The sequence below is a fragment of the Sminthopsis crassicaudata genome, chromosome 6, assembly GCF_048593235.1.
Source record: "Sminthopsis crassicaudata isolate SCR6 chromosome 6, ASM4859323v1, whole genome shotgun sequence".
Classification (NCBI taxonomy): Eukaryota; Metazoa; Chordata; class Mammalia; order Dasyuromorphia; family Dasyuridae; genus Sminthopsis; species Sminthopsis crassicaudata.
Genome location: NC_133622.1, coordinates 6,712,437 through 6,727,961, shown reverse-complemented (window position 1 = coordinate 6,727,961; position 15,525 = coordinate 6,712,437). Strand labels below are relative to the sequence as shown.

The 15,525-nt window shown below is 37.0% G+C and overlaps 1 long non-coding RNA gene across 1 annotated transcript; it reads left to right on the top strand.

Annotated features, from left to right (window-relative positions):
- Window positions 1-234: 234 nt before the first annotated feature.
- LOC141547218 (uncharacterized) lies at window positions 235-15,215 on the top strand. Its single transcript, XR_012483544.1, has 5 exons — window positions 235-397; window positions 7,685-7,903; window positions 8,751-8,843; window positions 9,862-9,970; window positions 14,489-15,215. It is a non-coding gene; the product is annotated as an uncharacterized LOC141547218 (long non-coding RNA).
- The last annotated feature ends 310 nt before the right edge of the window (window positions 15,216-15,525 follow it).

Below are 15,525 nucleotides of genomic sequence, written 5' to 3'. Positions count from 1 at the left end.
GAGATTTCAGCTGTAAGTGAGAAAGAAAAGCCCTGGTGACATCAGTCACTCCATGGATCTTCCTTCATCCTATCAGTCCATGGTCATGAACGACTTGACAAAGACTGTGACCAGAAGTCTTCAATAATAGTGGCTCCCACACCTATGGAGCAGTGGCCAGGTAGATCCTCCATAAGGTGGCTTTCCATGATGAATGGGTGCCTCTGATTGGAATCATTTCTACACCCAAGGTTCTTGGCTTCAGGGATCTGGGCTGTCCCCAACATGGTCTGAGAGATGATGTGGTCAAGGGGGTGATGGTAGCTTGTCTTGTCTGGGACAGCCTGGCTTTTGTTTCTTCTGGGTGCCATGCCACTGGGGCTTGCCTGCCCTTTGGGAGTCAGTTAGCTGGCAGTTGGTATGTATGGTTCTACAAAGAAGCATCCTCCCGGGATGATGGCTTTCAAGGACTTGCCTGGAATCAGTGGTCAGTGACAGGCCGCTACTCCCAGGGCTCTTGTGTTTCTTTTCTTATACTTTCACATTTTTTTTGTAGATACAAAATCCTAGAATTTGTTTCCTGTGAATTTCTGGGCCCATTTACTCCTGTACTTCTTATATTATAGCTACTTTCCAAGATATATCTGGCTTAATATTTATATACATACATCTATACATAGAAATGTACATTTCTCTCTTCTCATTTATTTTTAGTTTAATGTCTCTTTGATTCAATTTGAAATCAAGACTCCATTCCTATCAATCCCTGTCACAGGAGCGCCCTATGCTTGGTCAAATGCTCATCCTTCCTATATTTTAAGCCATTATCTAGAAGTTGCAGTTTTAATCTCAGATACGACCTTCTTACCAAGTTGATCATTTCCCAATGCCTAATTTTCTCTTCAAAAATAACCTGAGGAAAATGTGTCCCTAAGGTTCTTGCCTAAGACTTTGCAATTTTTAAACCTTCTTTCTCTAGTCTTTCTATGTACTTTGTACTCCTATGAGTCACCAGAAGAAGATGACAGTCAATCATCTGATTTTACTAGTCTTAGGAAGAGCTCTGTCATGAGATGAAATGAATGTCATGAAATGTCACGAGTCCTGCAATGAAAGCACATCTTTTTACTGTTGTCAAGTTTTGCCTTTGAAGCCCTTAGGGAATCACCAACAGTCACCTTAGGTCTCTCCCTCCCAAAGCTACCTTATATTTATGTGTGTGTGTATACACACATACATACATACATATATATACACATACATACATATATATATATACATACATACATACATATACACATACATACATATATATATACATACATATATATACATATATATACACATATATATGTATATACACCCATATATATGCATATATATACACATACACATCCCCCACATATATTTATGTTCCACAAAAGTTGATTTAGTAAATTAAGTGATCTGCAAAATGGGACAGTCTGTAGAGAAGACTTTTTCAAGTATAAGCTGGACTAGATGGCCATTGACGTTCCTCCTAACTCTGACCCTTTGTGACTTTGAAACATCTGCTCTTTATGGTCCATTCTAGTTTTGATCTTCTGTGATTTTGAAATTTGGCTTGGAAACTCTTCTAGTTCCATAACTCTATCTGCTCTTTTTCTCTGTAAGTATGTATGACTCATTTTCTCTGTAATTTTGGCCTCATGATGGTCTATCTAATTGGATTCTAAACTTCCTGATTAGTCTGGGACCATGTCTCTAAATTCTGCCAATCACCTAGCTTTTTTTTTTTTTTTTTTGACGTGAACTAAGGTAAAAATATAATTATGTTGTAATAGTACAAACAGAATTTTATTGTGCCTCATGCCACTATATTTGATTTCAAAATTTAGTGTTTTCATTTTTCAAAAAAAAAATGAGTCATAGGACCAAGGAGTGGAAATCAATAATAGAATTTGGAGCTCAAAGGGGTCTTTGAGAATGTCTATTCCTATCCCCCATTTACTGAGGAGGAAACTAAAATCTGGGGAGTTGAAATCACTTGCTCAAGGTCATATAGCTGAGTCAGTGTCATAGCTCAGGTGTTACAGCTAAGTCACTAAATCCACTCATTTCTAGATTTTATTCATTTCCACTTTGGATTTTTTCATCCATTATCAGATCTGAATTGGAACACTCAATTGGGAGTCCAAGGGCCTGTGTTCAAATCTATCTAGACTAGATAATCTTCTCTAATTTCAATTTATAATCTTTAAAGGATTCACTAAGAGTGAGAAAAGCCTTAGATTAACATTCATGAAACCAGTTAAAACAAGTGCCCTTGCATGGATTATTTGCAAAATGAGACGATTGAACTAGATCTCTTAAAAGGTCTTTTATCCCTTAAAAGGCAATGAGAAGCCTCTCTGGACTACAGTTTCTCAATAAAAAAACCATATTTACTAGATGATAATTGAGATCATAGAATAACTTTTTTTATAATTCCTTATAGATTGGTAAATGGAGACTTATAGAGTTTAAGAGATTTCCTCATCGTATGTATATGTATATGTGTGTACACACACACACACACACACACACATAATCCCTCAGGTTCTCTGACTATAAAGTTAGCACTTCTTCCATGAAACCATAACACTGTTGATTTTATTAGCTCAATAGTAAGAGAAATGCAGCATGGCTTCTTGAAAAAGTTTATAATCTCATGTAATATTAAAATTTATTTAGTTTTTCTCCTCCCTCCTTCATCTTAGAGGTAAAGGAAAAGACACAATAAATAACTGATGTAAACTTAAATGACACTTGAACTCAAGTCTCCTTACACCAACAGTCGTCCCTTTCCCATACCAAGGAAAGACAAAATGCACACACTCATGAAAGGGAAGCCTATAGGACAGCGCTGACGGATTTGAGAGGGATTAATCTCCAGCCTCACCCATCCCAGCCACTGCCAAAATATATATTTGAGTGTGTTCATATTGTCTTCTCTAATATAATAGAAGTTCCCTGGGGGAAGAGATTATTATATTTTTGTCTTTGTTTTCCCAGTACCTAACTGAGTTCCTGGAACAGAGCAGATGTTTGATAAATGTTTATTGGTTAATTAACGAGGAAGCTAAATCCCAGAGCAGGAAAGTGTTTTGCCCAAAATTACAGGATCATGGGATTAGAGCTTGGAAGGATCTTAGAGATCAAAGTTTCTTAGTCTACTCCTCTTATTTTATTGATTTATTGATAAATTAGAGGCCAAGAAAGAGAACCCAAGTTTGGGTTAAGTTTTTCACATTTATAGAGCACTTCTATTTCAAAGTGCTTTTGACCCAACCTTGTGAGGTTGGTAGTACAGATATTGCTATCCCCATTTTATAGATTTGGAGAAATAGTTCTACAGTTAGAATCAGGATTTGAACTGAGGTCCTCTGACTCAAAAGCAACTCAACTTTTAATCTGATCCCACAAAGATTCATCATTCACCTCCTGAGAGCCAAGAATGTTTTTTCGGCCTTCTGGTCTAAGTACTTTGTGTCTATCCTAAACAGGAACTTCTATGAAGTATCTTTCAACCAGAGACAACCGACTTCTTACCTTGAAAGAAAAGAAATGAGTGAAGGCCCACACAAATATTTTTGGCCACATGATGCCGTAAAATCATGAACTGCCCAGGGTTGTGAGAAAACAAGAACCATTTGGGGGACTATTGCTAGTGTTTCTCCAGAATGGATCCATAACCATACCTTCTTTCCTTATTGGAATCCCACATTGACTCGGATAAGAAGATTGGATTTTAGAGGAGGATTAAGTAAATAAGTCATATTAAAGCGACAAAATGGGTAAATAGAATATATTGTGAAATGAAATGTAAATTGGATTTCAGCAAATACTTTCATACAGGCTCACCATCAAGCCCTATCAGGCAGCTTCACGTCCCCACTGTGAGTTCTGCTCACAGTCCTATTACATGTTGCCACTCAAGGGCATTTGATGTTTTCTCTCTCTGGAAATTCATTTGCATTTAAATGATTTGAAATAATCATAAAAGCCAAGTGCTATGAAGTTTGAAATTAGTTACTGTCTATAAATTGCGATGCCATTAAAAGATGATTTTGAAGAGCTCTGCTGTCTCAAATGTATGCAGATTAAAATCTAACAAAGTACACCTTGTTACAGACCTGTAAAGAATGATGCGACATGGAGTTAAATTGATTTATTCTCCTACTAGTGCCTATAAAGCGGATGTACTTGGGCTTGTTCTCAAAGAAGGAAACTTTTCCATTTGGTCAATGTCTGTCTTATTTAAATCAATGGGCATCTTATGGGACCAGCTGGATGCATTTCATTTTTTGTTCTTTATAGAAAAGTGAAAGAAAAAAAGAATTAAAAAAAAAGATAGGATAGCAGTAGGGGAGGGAAGTATACAGCTTTTCATATCAATCACAGAATTATTTCAAAACCCTGCTGGTGAGTGAAGGCTTTTTTCTATCTTTGTTCTTTTTTGTTTCTAATCTGTGATTTCATTCATTTAAGGGATTCCCTTAATGGAACCGTCTCCACTGGCACAGATCTGGAACTCTTATGTAACATATAGTCTCAGAGAGCTGTCCGGGTCAGAGAGAGGTTAGGGCTGGCCCATCATCAAATTCTTAGTCCATGCAGGAAACAGGAATCAAAGGTAGACCTTCCTGTCTGCAAGACCAGCCTTGTATCAGCTATATCACTTTATCTACCAGCATCATACTTAAAAGTAAGACTTAAGTTCACATTTAGCTTCAGATACAAACTAGCTGTGTGACCCTATGCACATCACTTCACCCATCCCTTCCTCAGTTTCCTCATCTGTAAACCAGGGTTATAATGGCATTTATCTCACATAGTTCTAAAGATAAAGTATGTGTAAAGCACTTGACAAACTTTCAAGTACTATGTGAACATTATTATTTTTATTAATATTATTAACATTATTAGTATGAATATCATCAGCTATGTCTTATGTAGCTAGGTCTACACATTAGATAGAAATAAATAGTATTAATTTCATCTTGGATGGGGAAAAACCTGAAATTCAGATTGATCAAGTGAATTACATGGTCTTATGTTCAGTATGAGAGGCAAGGTTTGAAGTCCTGTCTTCCTGATTCCAAGACAAAATGTTAAGTAACTTTGGCCCGAGTCAAAACAACTTGTTCTCTATGGGAAATCATGGCATTATAAGGTTAGAAGGACATCAAAGCATATGCTGTTCATTCTATCCCTTCAACATCATTCTGACAAGGAATGACCCAGTTTATGGAAGGAAGAGAGGAAGAGAAAAGGAGAAGAGGAATGATTAAAGAAAAGGAGAAAAGGACTGAGTAAAGGCTGTCAGAGCTTTCTCAGTAAGCACTGAGAAGGCTGGTGGGGCTGAAAAACAAATTTCAAGGCATTAAGAAATGTAGGTAATGAGGAAGTAGAAGAAATAGAGTTGATTTACTAAGTTTACTAAGTTTAACAATGAAAGAAAAGCTATAGGATGTTAGCTTAAAGCAATGGCAGAGTTAGGTGAAGATTTTTAATTGAAATGTGAGCTTATAGACATGAAGAAAGGAATGGATAGAAATAGACTGACGGTGAGAAAGAGCAAAGTTTTCAGAGGAGTGGGAGGTAATGATGAGATCAAGGACACAGAAAGAGGGGTTGGTGTTTGCAAAGAACCAGGACACTTCTTCCTGAAATTGGGATAAAGGAGAACAGTCCAGCTAAAGATGGAGATGGTTCTCACAAGATGGAGTGAAAGGGAAAGGGGACACTATAATGGATAATCTTGGTTTTCTTAGTAAAATATGATAATGGGGCCATTTGGTGTGAGGGAGGTTAATAGGGCATTGAAGGTTTAAAACTACTTGTGTAGGGATGCTATAGTCAGGGAAGAAGAATAGGATTGCCACAAAGTAGTCAGGACACTTGAAATTAGATAATGTAAATTTGTTATCAAATCAAATTTAAACAGGTTTGGGACTATTTTAGTGCTCTAGAATACTCGAGCTGGAGGAAGTCAGATGGTGCAAATGACCAGAAATTGAGGATTACCCATTTCCATTTGTTTTCAAAATTAAATGTTTCCCTTAGTGTTGGAAGGACAAGGAAGGAAACATTTATTGCACACTTACCATGTGCCAGATACTGTGTTAAGCACTTTACAATTTTCCCATTTGATCTTCAAAGCACGATATCATTATAATCATATATAATTTTATTTGCATATATAGGGTTAACATTTATTTATATAAAACAAAATATTATCTCATTTGATCTTCAACCTTTGGAGGTAGTTATTTATTTTCCCTAAAATGACTAAGCCAAAGTAAATAGAGATCAAGTGATTTGTTCAAGGTCATTCAACTATTAAGTGTCTGAGGTCAAATTTAAATTCGGTGTTCCTGCCTCCAAGTCTTGTGATCTCTAGAGGAGCAATAGCTGAAGTTGTCAATCAAATTTCAGTATTAAGGAGGGGGGCCAGGGCAGAGAGGAAGACTAGGACAAGCTGGCAGAAAATGATGAGAGTGAAAAAAACATTTAAGAGAAATCAGGGTTTCTGTGTTTTGTATTTGTTATTGTCATATCTTAGAAGGGAAATAGCCTGGAGCAGAAGTCCCCTGATCAGGCTTCCTACCCTGCCCAACAAAAGTCATTTAGCCTCCCTCCACATCTGGCTCCTAAAGGATATAGTTGGATTATGTGGATTTGGAGCTTCCTTCAAGATCTGAGCCCTTAAATCTAAGAAGTTAAAAGAATAGATTAAGATGGAGAGGAGAATTTCAGATTCAAACTTGCGGAGATGGAAGAGTCCAAAAGTTAGGATCATCCTCCAGTTACTGTAACTTTAAATTAAGTGCCCCGCCCGCCCCCAAAAAGAAGAAGAATGGGGGCAGCTAGGTGGCACAGTGGATAGAGCACCAGCCCTGAATTCAGAAGGACCCGAGTTCAAATCTGGTCTTAGACACTTAACACTTCCTAGCTGTGTGACCCTGGGCAAGTCACTTAACCCCAGTCTCCAAAAAAAAAAAAAAAAAAGAAGAAGAAGAATAAATAAAGTGTCCCTCACATGTACATATATTGTATTTAACTTATACTTTAACATATTTAACATGTATTGGTCAACCTAGAGGGGGTGGGGGGAAGGAGGGGAAAAATGGGAGCAAAAGGTTTTGTAGTTGTCAATGCTAAAAAATTACCCATGCATATAGCTTGTAAATAAAAAGCAATAATAAAAAAAAAAAAACTGAGTGTCCCTCCCGTGTCACCCTCATATGGAACAGTGAGTGGGGAGAGAATCAGGCCCTGAGCAGACTCTTTTCTTCATTTACATTGGCTTTCCCCTTGGAAGATGCTCTGAATGTTGAACTACATATTCTCAGAACCTCTTCAATTATTCCTTTTTCTGGTCACTGGGGTGATGGATTTCGGTTCTCAGATGACACCAGTGGGTGAGCTCAGGCAGATGTACCAGTGCAACCTTGTCTGGGTCATTGGGCAACATCTGCAAAGCCCCTTGTTAAGGCCCCCACAACTTCCAGCAGCACTGACTCCACTTGCATTAATGTCAAGCATCCCTCTTTCATTTGGATGGCTGGTTTGGCTCTGCGCATCACTAATGGGCTTAATTATCTCCAGCATAACTAAGTTCATGGGAATGAGAGTTGTAAAGAATCTTATAGGTCATTAACACTGGTCTTCATTTTTTTAGGGGAAGCCACTGAGGACCAGAAAGGTTAAGGGATCTCCCTTAAAACACACAGATGGTAAATAACAGGCCCAGGATTCATAGAGAAGGCCTGGAATTCTAAAGCTGGGGCAATTTCTCTTGTACCATATGGAACACTTTCAAATTCAGAACATTCCTCCTTGATCACTGACTTTGAAAAAAGGAAGCAAACATCAGTGTGGCCTGAAGTCTTATCCACAGGTGACTTTGTTCCCTAGAGATAGAAAATCCTTGAATTTCAGGTTGCTGCAACCTGTAAGTAACAGCAGGGTTGGAGGGCTGGGAATGGGCCTTTTCATTTTATAGAGTACCTAAAACCATAGTTACTGGTGTGAAAAAAATATATAATAAGACTTTCCTAAGTCCTGAAATTAGAATTTAAGGGGGGGCAGCTAGGGGGCGCAGTAGATAGAGCACCAACCTTGAATTCAGGAGGACCTGAGTTCAAATCTGGTCTCAGACACTTAACACTTCCTAGCTGTGTGACCCTGGGCAAGTCACTTAACCCCAGCCTCAGGGGAAAAAAAAAAGAAAAAAGAAATCAGAATTTAAGGAAACTTGCAATTTCCTTGGTTTGGGCATCTGAAAGTATAAATCACAATCTTTCACATCTTAATAATGGTGCTGTTTTCTCACCTTTAATCCCCAATTAGCACTTTGCCTAGTGACAGGTAAACAATAGGAGCTTAATAAATGTTTTTCTTGCAAGACCATTGCAAGATTTAAACAAAATCATGTTTGTAACATACTTTGCAAACAAAAAAAATCATGTCTATTTCAGTTATAATATTATTTAACATTAGGAGTTTTGCAACAACAATGCTTTTCTAAGAGGCAATGTGCTCTAATGAAAAGACCTTAGCATTGGAAGAACTGACTCCCATTTACTAGTTCTATGACCTTTAACTATTTAAATCCCTACTTTTTTATCTATAAAGTGAATGTGAGATTTGCTATGAAGAGCATCCTTTCCTGAAATTGGGAAGCATTCTCTATTGAGTTAGCATCACTTCTGATCCTTCAGTTCCTTCACTATGTCTCCTTGTAGGGTAGAAAGCCTGGAGTATGGGCCTGGAATAAAACTGGGCCAAATTCGCGCCCCCAGACTCACTACTAATGCATGGAAGGATTGCTCTTTGAGGTAATGAAAAGACTCTCATTCCAAGGGAATCACATAAATTCTCTTTGAACTGGGATAGCTAAGGAAATCTCCTTCTCCCAAAAATTTGACCTTAGAAGGAAGCCCATTTCCCCTCCTGGGGAACAGTCTGCCTCACGCCACAGATGGTCTTGCTAACCCCGATAAGGACAAAGGTAGAATTTGGGAGACCCTGCCCCTAGGAGAGCAGCTTCAGGAGGGAGCCCCAGAGAGCATGGTGGATAATAAATTCCCCTTTCCTCCAAGAGGCCGGCTTTTTAGGTCAAGGATGAAATGTCCCCGAAGAAGATTCAGGCTGTGGATCCTGCTGTCTTCCCAGTTTTATGTGGGCTAGAAATAGAAACCTTCAACCTCCAGGCTATCAGTACAGCAACACCTGCTACAAGACCCAAATTAGTTTTTGTTTATTCATGAAGAAAGCCTGATTTTCATTTGCTTGGCTATTTCTGGACATGAGTGATTAAAAAAATGAAAACATATCTATGACTCCCATTTTCTCTGGTGTACACTATTTCTTTTTTTAAAAAATGGTTGTGAGGAAATGGTGCCAGAAATGATGATGGTGCTGAGTCATTTTTCTATAGTTATAATAGGGAATTTTATTTTTATTTTCAATAGCTCTATGAGGTAGGAAGTGAAAGTACTATTGTTTGCATCATAGAAATACAAAAATAGAGGTTGAAGGAGATTAAATAACTTGATGAAGTCTCACAGGGAGCTGAGGACCTGGAATCCAACCCAAATCTTCTTAGCTAGGATTCATTTTACTGCAAATACTTCAAAACCCATATATTTCAAGGCCAAATCATTATGGAGAATATTGGTCCAGATCACTTATTGTTTCATTGTTTTACTTATCTTCTGAAATCTGTTACCCCGCAGCAATAAAGCACTCCATACTTTAGAAATCACTTTTTTCCTCACTTATTCCTCACAAAACTCCTGTGACTGATGTCTCTACAATAGGCATAATGATGCTCCTTCCATTTTTCTATGAAAGGAAACCAAGGCTCAGAAAACTTAGGTGACAGGACAAGACACAGTAGACACAGCAAAGGCTTTCATCCAGAAGATTTGGGTTCTAGGCTTGAATCTCAGTTGCTGCATGAGTAAGTATTCAAACTTCAAAGTCAGTATTCTTTTTCTTTCATGTAACAGGCTGATATGTTACTATATTGTCATATATTGTTTTTATTAGTGGGTCACACATAGTAATGATTTTGCTGACAGCTTGCATCACTATGCTTGTTATGTACTAAGTCACGTTACAAATCTCATCTCGGTTCACAAGGTAGATGCTACTGTTATCCATTTTATAGCTGAGGACAGAGGCTAAGTGAACTAGCCAATGTCCCATAGGCTGGTATTTAACGGAGGATTTCATTTATCTATCTATTTAATTGAAGCTTTTTATTTTCAAAACATAGGCATGGATAATTTTTCAACATCGATCCTTGCAAAACCTTATCCTTCAAATTTCTTCCCCTCTCCTAGATGGCAAATGTATGCAATTGTATAAATATATATATATATATATATATATATATATATATATATATATATATAACATATATAAATATATCAATATATGTATAAATATTTATACAATTGTATACATTTGTATACAATTTCTATCAATATATGTATACATATTTATACAATTATCTTGCTGCACAAGAAAAATCAGATCAAAAAGGGAAAAAGATGATAGAAAACAAAATGCCAGCAAACAACAACAAAAAGGGTAAAAATGCTAAGTAGTGATCCATACTCAGTGCCAACAGTCTCTCTCTGGGTGTAGATGGCTCTCTCCACCACAAGATCATTGGAACTTGTCTGAATCATCTCATTATTGAAAAGAGACACAGCCAGCAGAATTGATCATTGCATAATCTTATTATTGAAGTGTATAATGATCTCCTGGTCCTGCTCATTTCACTCAGCATCAGTTCCTGTAAGTCTCTCCAGGCCTTTCTGAAATCATCCTGCTGGCTGTTTCTCAAAGAACAATAACAATCATATACCATAGTTTATTAGCCATTTCCAGCTGATGCGCATCCATTCAGTTTCTAGTTTCTTGTTACCACAAACATTTCTGCACGTGTGGGTGCCCTTCTCTCCTTTAAGGAGACAGGCCCAGTAGAGACACTGCTGGGTCAAAGGGAATGCAGTTTTATGGCCCTTTGGGCATGGTTCCAAATTGCTCTCCAGAATAGTTGGATCAAACTGAGGAATTTCCTACCAGACCCCAGGCCCAGTACTCTATCTACTATACTATGTAGTTGCCAACAAAAAATTTTCCATGAAATTTTAGATCCCTTAAGAGGTAAGATTCTACCTTCAGATATTCTTATATTCTATCCTTCCTTCACAGTCTAACAAGACAAGAATTAAACGGGTTGTTCTAGATATCTCTCTAATTAATTCAATAAACATTTATTAAGTTCTCATAATAACTTATGAGATTTTGTGAAAGAACACATTTCCTGCCTTGAAGAAGCTAGGTGAGACTGTTGTTGTTCATCTTTTGTTCTTGAAAAGGATGAATGGTGTTATGGGAATGATATCTTGACTTGCAAGTGAATTGGATTTAAATGAGAGAATTGTTCAAAGTCATCGGTCTCTCTTCCATAGTCACTGACATCCATTAGCAAGATGTAAGTCAAGATGGCTGCTGATGGCCCAGCCCTGGTAAGAAGGGCTGACTGGGTTGAAAGATTATCCATTTAGCAGTGAACATTTATAAAGAACAAATAATTCCCATGTATATGCACAAAAGACCATCTCTGATGACTTCTAATGATTTGAGTAGTGGGGTTCTCAAGGGTTAGGCAATAGTGAAATACAAATTTTCAGAGAATATGGGATGCAATAATAATGGGTGAATTAGGCCATCTTATATTATTATCCTGCTCTTCCTCTCCAAATGGCTCTCAGAGTATTTTAGCAACAGAATTTCCAGAAACTTCTCTAGTAGTATAGCCAACAGTGAGATAAGTTGAAAAAGCTAAAAGCAACAAGATTTGTTGCAACCTTTTCTTTCTGGATTTAGAACCACCAGGTCAAAACAAGCAACTGGAGAAATGAAGAGATGTGAATGACTCATGATATGGGATTGACCCTTTGGCGTTGTCCATAGTGAATTTTTGTTTTGATTTTATGCACCGTGAACCTTTGGGTAATTAAAATCAAAAATGGCTACTATTTGAGACCCCTCTTCTAATTTCAAAAAAAATTTGAATTACTTGACTAAATAAGGTAATAATAAATCACATTCATGTGTCATTTTAATCTTTACAAAGTATATTTTATGAAGAATGTTTATCTCAGTATCTAATTTGATTCTCACATTTTTCATTTTTATCTCTTTATCTAATTTTATTACAACCAAACTTTAAGGTAAGGTATAGAATAAAAGGTGCTCATCTGCCGAAAATTGGATATGGTACTTGAAATGGGATCTCTGTGTTCCAATTCTAGCATTGTTTACATTTGATTAGGCTATTTAGCATCAGCTTTTGACTCTCCCTCATTTCTCCTCTCCAACATGCCCCCTCTAACCCCTCACCAAGTAATCTTCTTCTGAATAGATAAGTAAGTCATATTTTAAGAACTTAATATGTGTTAGACATTTTGCTAAGCATGAGGCATACAGATATAGATAGACAGACAGACAGACAGATAGTCTATCAAGAAAATCTCTACTCTTGTGGAATTTGGATTATAATGGGGGAAGACAGCACATCAAAGGAATATCAGATAGGGTGATACGGATGATGAACCAACATTTTCATCCATGTCTTGCCCACAAATTTTGGATATCCTTTAAGGCTCAATCTGAAGCTCAATTCTTTCTTTCCTTCCTTCCTTCCTTCCTTCCTTCCTCCCTCCCTCCCTCCCTCCCTCTCTCTCTCTCTCTCTCTCTTTCTTTCTCTTTCTTTCTTTCTTTCTTTCTTTCTTTCTTTCTTTCTTTCTTTCTTTCTTTCTCTCTCTCTCTCTCTCTCTCTCTCTCTCTCTCTCTCTCTCTCTTCCTTCCTTCCTTCCTTCCTTCCTTCCTTCCTTCCTTTCTTCCTTTCTTTCTTCCTTTCTTTCTTTCTTTTTCTTCCTTCCTTCCTTTCTTTCTTTCTTTCTTTCTTTCTTTCTTTCTTTCTTTCTTTCTTTCTTTCTTTCTTTCTTTCTTTCTTTCTTTCTTTCTTTCTTTCTTTCTCTCTCTCTCTCTCTCTCTCTCTCTCTCCTTCCTTCCTTCCTTTCTTTCTTTCTTTTTCTTCCTTCCTTTCTTTCTTTTTCTTCCTTCCTTTCTTTCTTTCTTTCTTTCTTTCTTTCTTTCTTTCTTTCTTTCTTTCTTTCTTTCTTTCTTTCTCTTCTTTCTCTTTCTTTCTTTCTTTCTCTTTCTTTCTTTCTTTCTTTCTTCTTTCTTTCTTTCTTTCTTTCTTTCTTTCTTTCTTTCTTTCTTTCTTTCTTTCTTTCTTTCTTTCTTTCTTTCTTTCTTTCTTTCTTTCTTTCTCTTTCTTTCTTTCTTTCTTTCTTTCTTTCTTTCTTTCTTTCTTTCTTTCTTTCTTTCTTTCTTTCTTTCTTTCTTTCTTTCTTTCTTTCTTTTCTTTTCCTTTCTTTTTTTTTCTTTTCTTTTCTTTTCTTTCTCCCTTCTTTATTCCATTTGGCAATCTCATTATTTTCCATGCATTCAATGATCATCTCTAGGATTTATATTCTAGACCTAGAATTATTCTAGATTTATATATCTAGCTTTAATTTCTCTAGTCTAACCACCAACTTTTGATTGGACATTTAGCAAAAGATCTTCCATAGGCATGTGAAATTAATATACCATAAAGAGAACTCATTATTTTTTATTTGAAAGTCATCCATCTTCAAATTTCCTCCTACTGTCAAAGACACAACTACTTCCAGGTTTTCAATCTGTGTTTCATCCTTGACCCCTCATTTATTCTCATAGATCCAATCATTTGCCAAATCTTGTTATTTCTACCTCCACAACTTCTCTGGTATATTAATATTCATATATTAATAACACAGACACCATTCTAATGAAAGCCCTTATCACCCCTTACCTGGACCCAATAGGCTTCTTATTAGCTCCCTGTCTTGAGTTTATTATGATCCTCATCACTTTTCCACACAGCTATCAAAAGGATGTTCTTTTAGTCTAGGGACTGTCAGACTTTTCTTATATGGGAATTGATCATGTTCTTCTCCTATATAATAAACTTCAATGACTCATTATTCCTAAGATTAAATATATAATGTTCTTTCACAACTTCACGATACACCCCTTTTCCCAGTCTTATTGCATTTTGCTTCCTTCTAGTCTTTGTTCTAGTCGCCCAGATTTGCTTGCTGATTCTCACACAGAAGACACCTCTTATTTTCATGTCTCTGTTTTGGCTATCTAGCATTCCTGGAAGTCTCTCTCCTCATCTCTGTTTCTTACAATTCTCTCTTCAAGATTTAATTAAAAGTGCCACCTTCTGTGTGGAGACTCCCATCTTTCCTCCTGTTCCTCAGTGTCACCCCACTCCTCCACTGCCTTTCTGTCTAAGTGTACTTTCCACTGGCTTTGTGTACATCTCGAATATTCTTATTGATATTCATGTTCTCTCTCTCTTTAGAATGGAAGATCCTGGAGGGCAGCAGCTTCCTTTTCTTTACTGATCTAGCCTATTGCCTGGCCCAAAGTAAATGCTCAATAAATGTTTACTGATAGATCAGTTCTAGTCCTGAATCTGTAACCCTTTGACTTGGAAGATAATTGAGACTCATGGAGGACAAATGACAAATTGCAAAAAGCAGAGCCAAAATTCAAACCTCGTCTTTCTGACTTTGAATCTTGGGCTCTTTGCAATATATTATATTGTCTCTTCTGTAATGGAATACGACTACTGTATATTTACTTGTGTGATCCTGAATGATTAATCTGACCTCCAATTTAATGATGTAATGATAGTAATAACAGCAACCCCAATGCAGCGCCTGACTTGATAGAGAGAGCAGTCTACCAGACTGATAGAACAAATAAGTCGGACCAACTCTCTATTACTTCCCAAACCTACACCCCCCCCCAACTCCTTTAATGGCTTTTGGATGTTCTGAAGTGGAACCTAGCAGATGGCATTTAAAAAAAAAATTACATCTCGGCTCAGGGTTCTGATCTGATTTATTTTGTGGAGCAGAAGGCGGGAGGATGTGGTACCTTCTTAGGTAATTAACGATTCAACATGGTGCCTCTGCAAACTAAAATTGACGCGGCTGGAAGCCTCATTTGCAACCATAAGAATTCAAAGGACACAAGAAGGCTGATTTGTTATTGTGCCTTTTCCTCAATAAAAATTAAACTGATTACCAAGAGCTGACAACGAGACACTATTTTGCAAAAGTAATGTTGCTGACATTTTGCAGAATGTTTACGGCAAATATTCAAATGCTTCATTCTTGACAGTCTTTGGGAAACAGGGGTAAAATATTGTTTGGGTTCTATAATATTTACTTCTGTGCATTTTCATATTCATGTTGCATAATTGATTGAAAAAGAGAAGATTTCTGTGAACTTTGCAGCTCCTCCAACCTATTCATTCTTTAATGAGGCCTTTCTGATCTGCAGTTATGAATTGAAACCCAAAGATCTTTTGCTTGGGGCCAGAAAAGACAT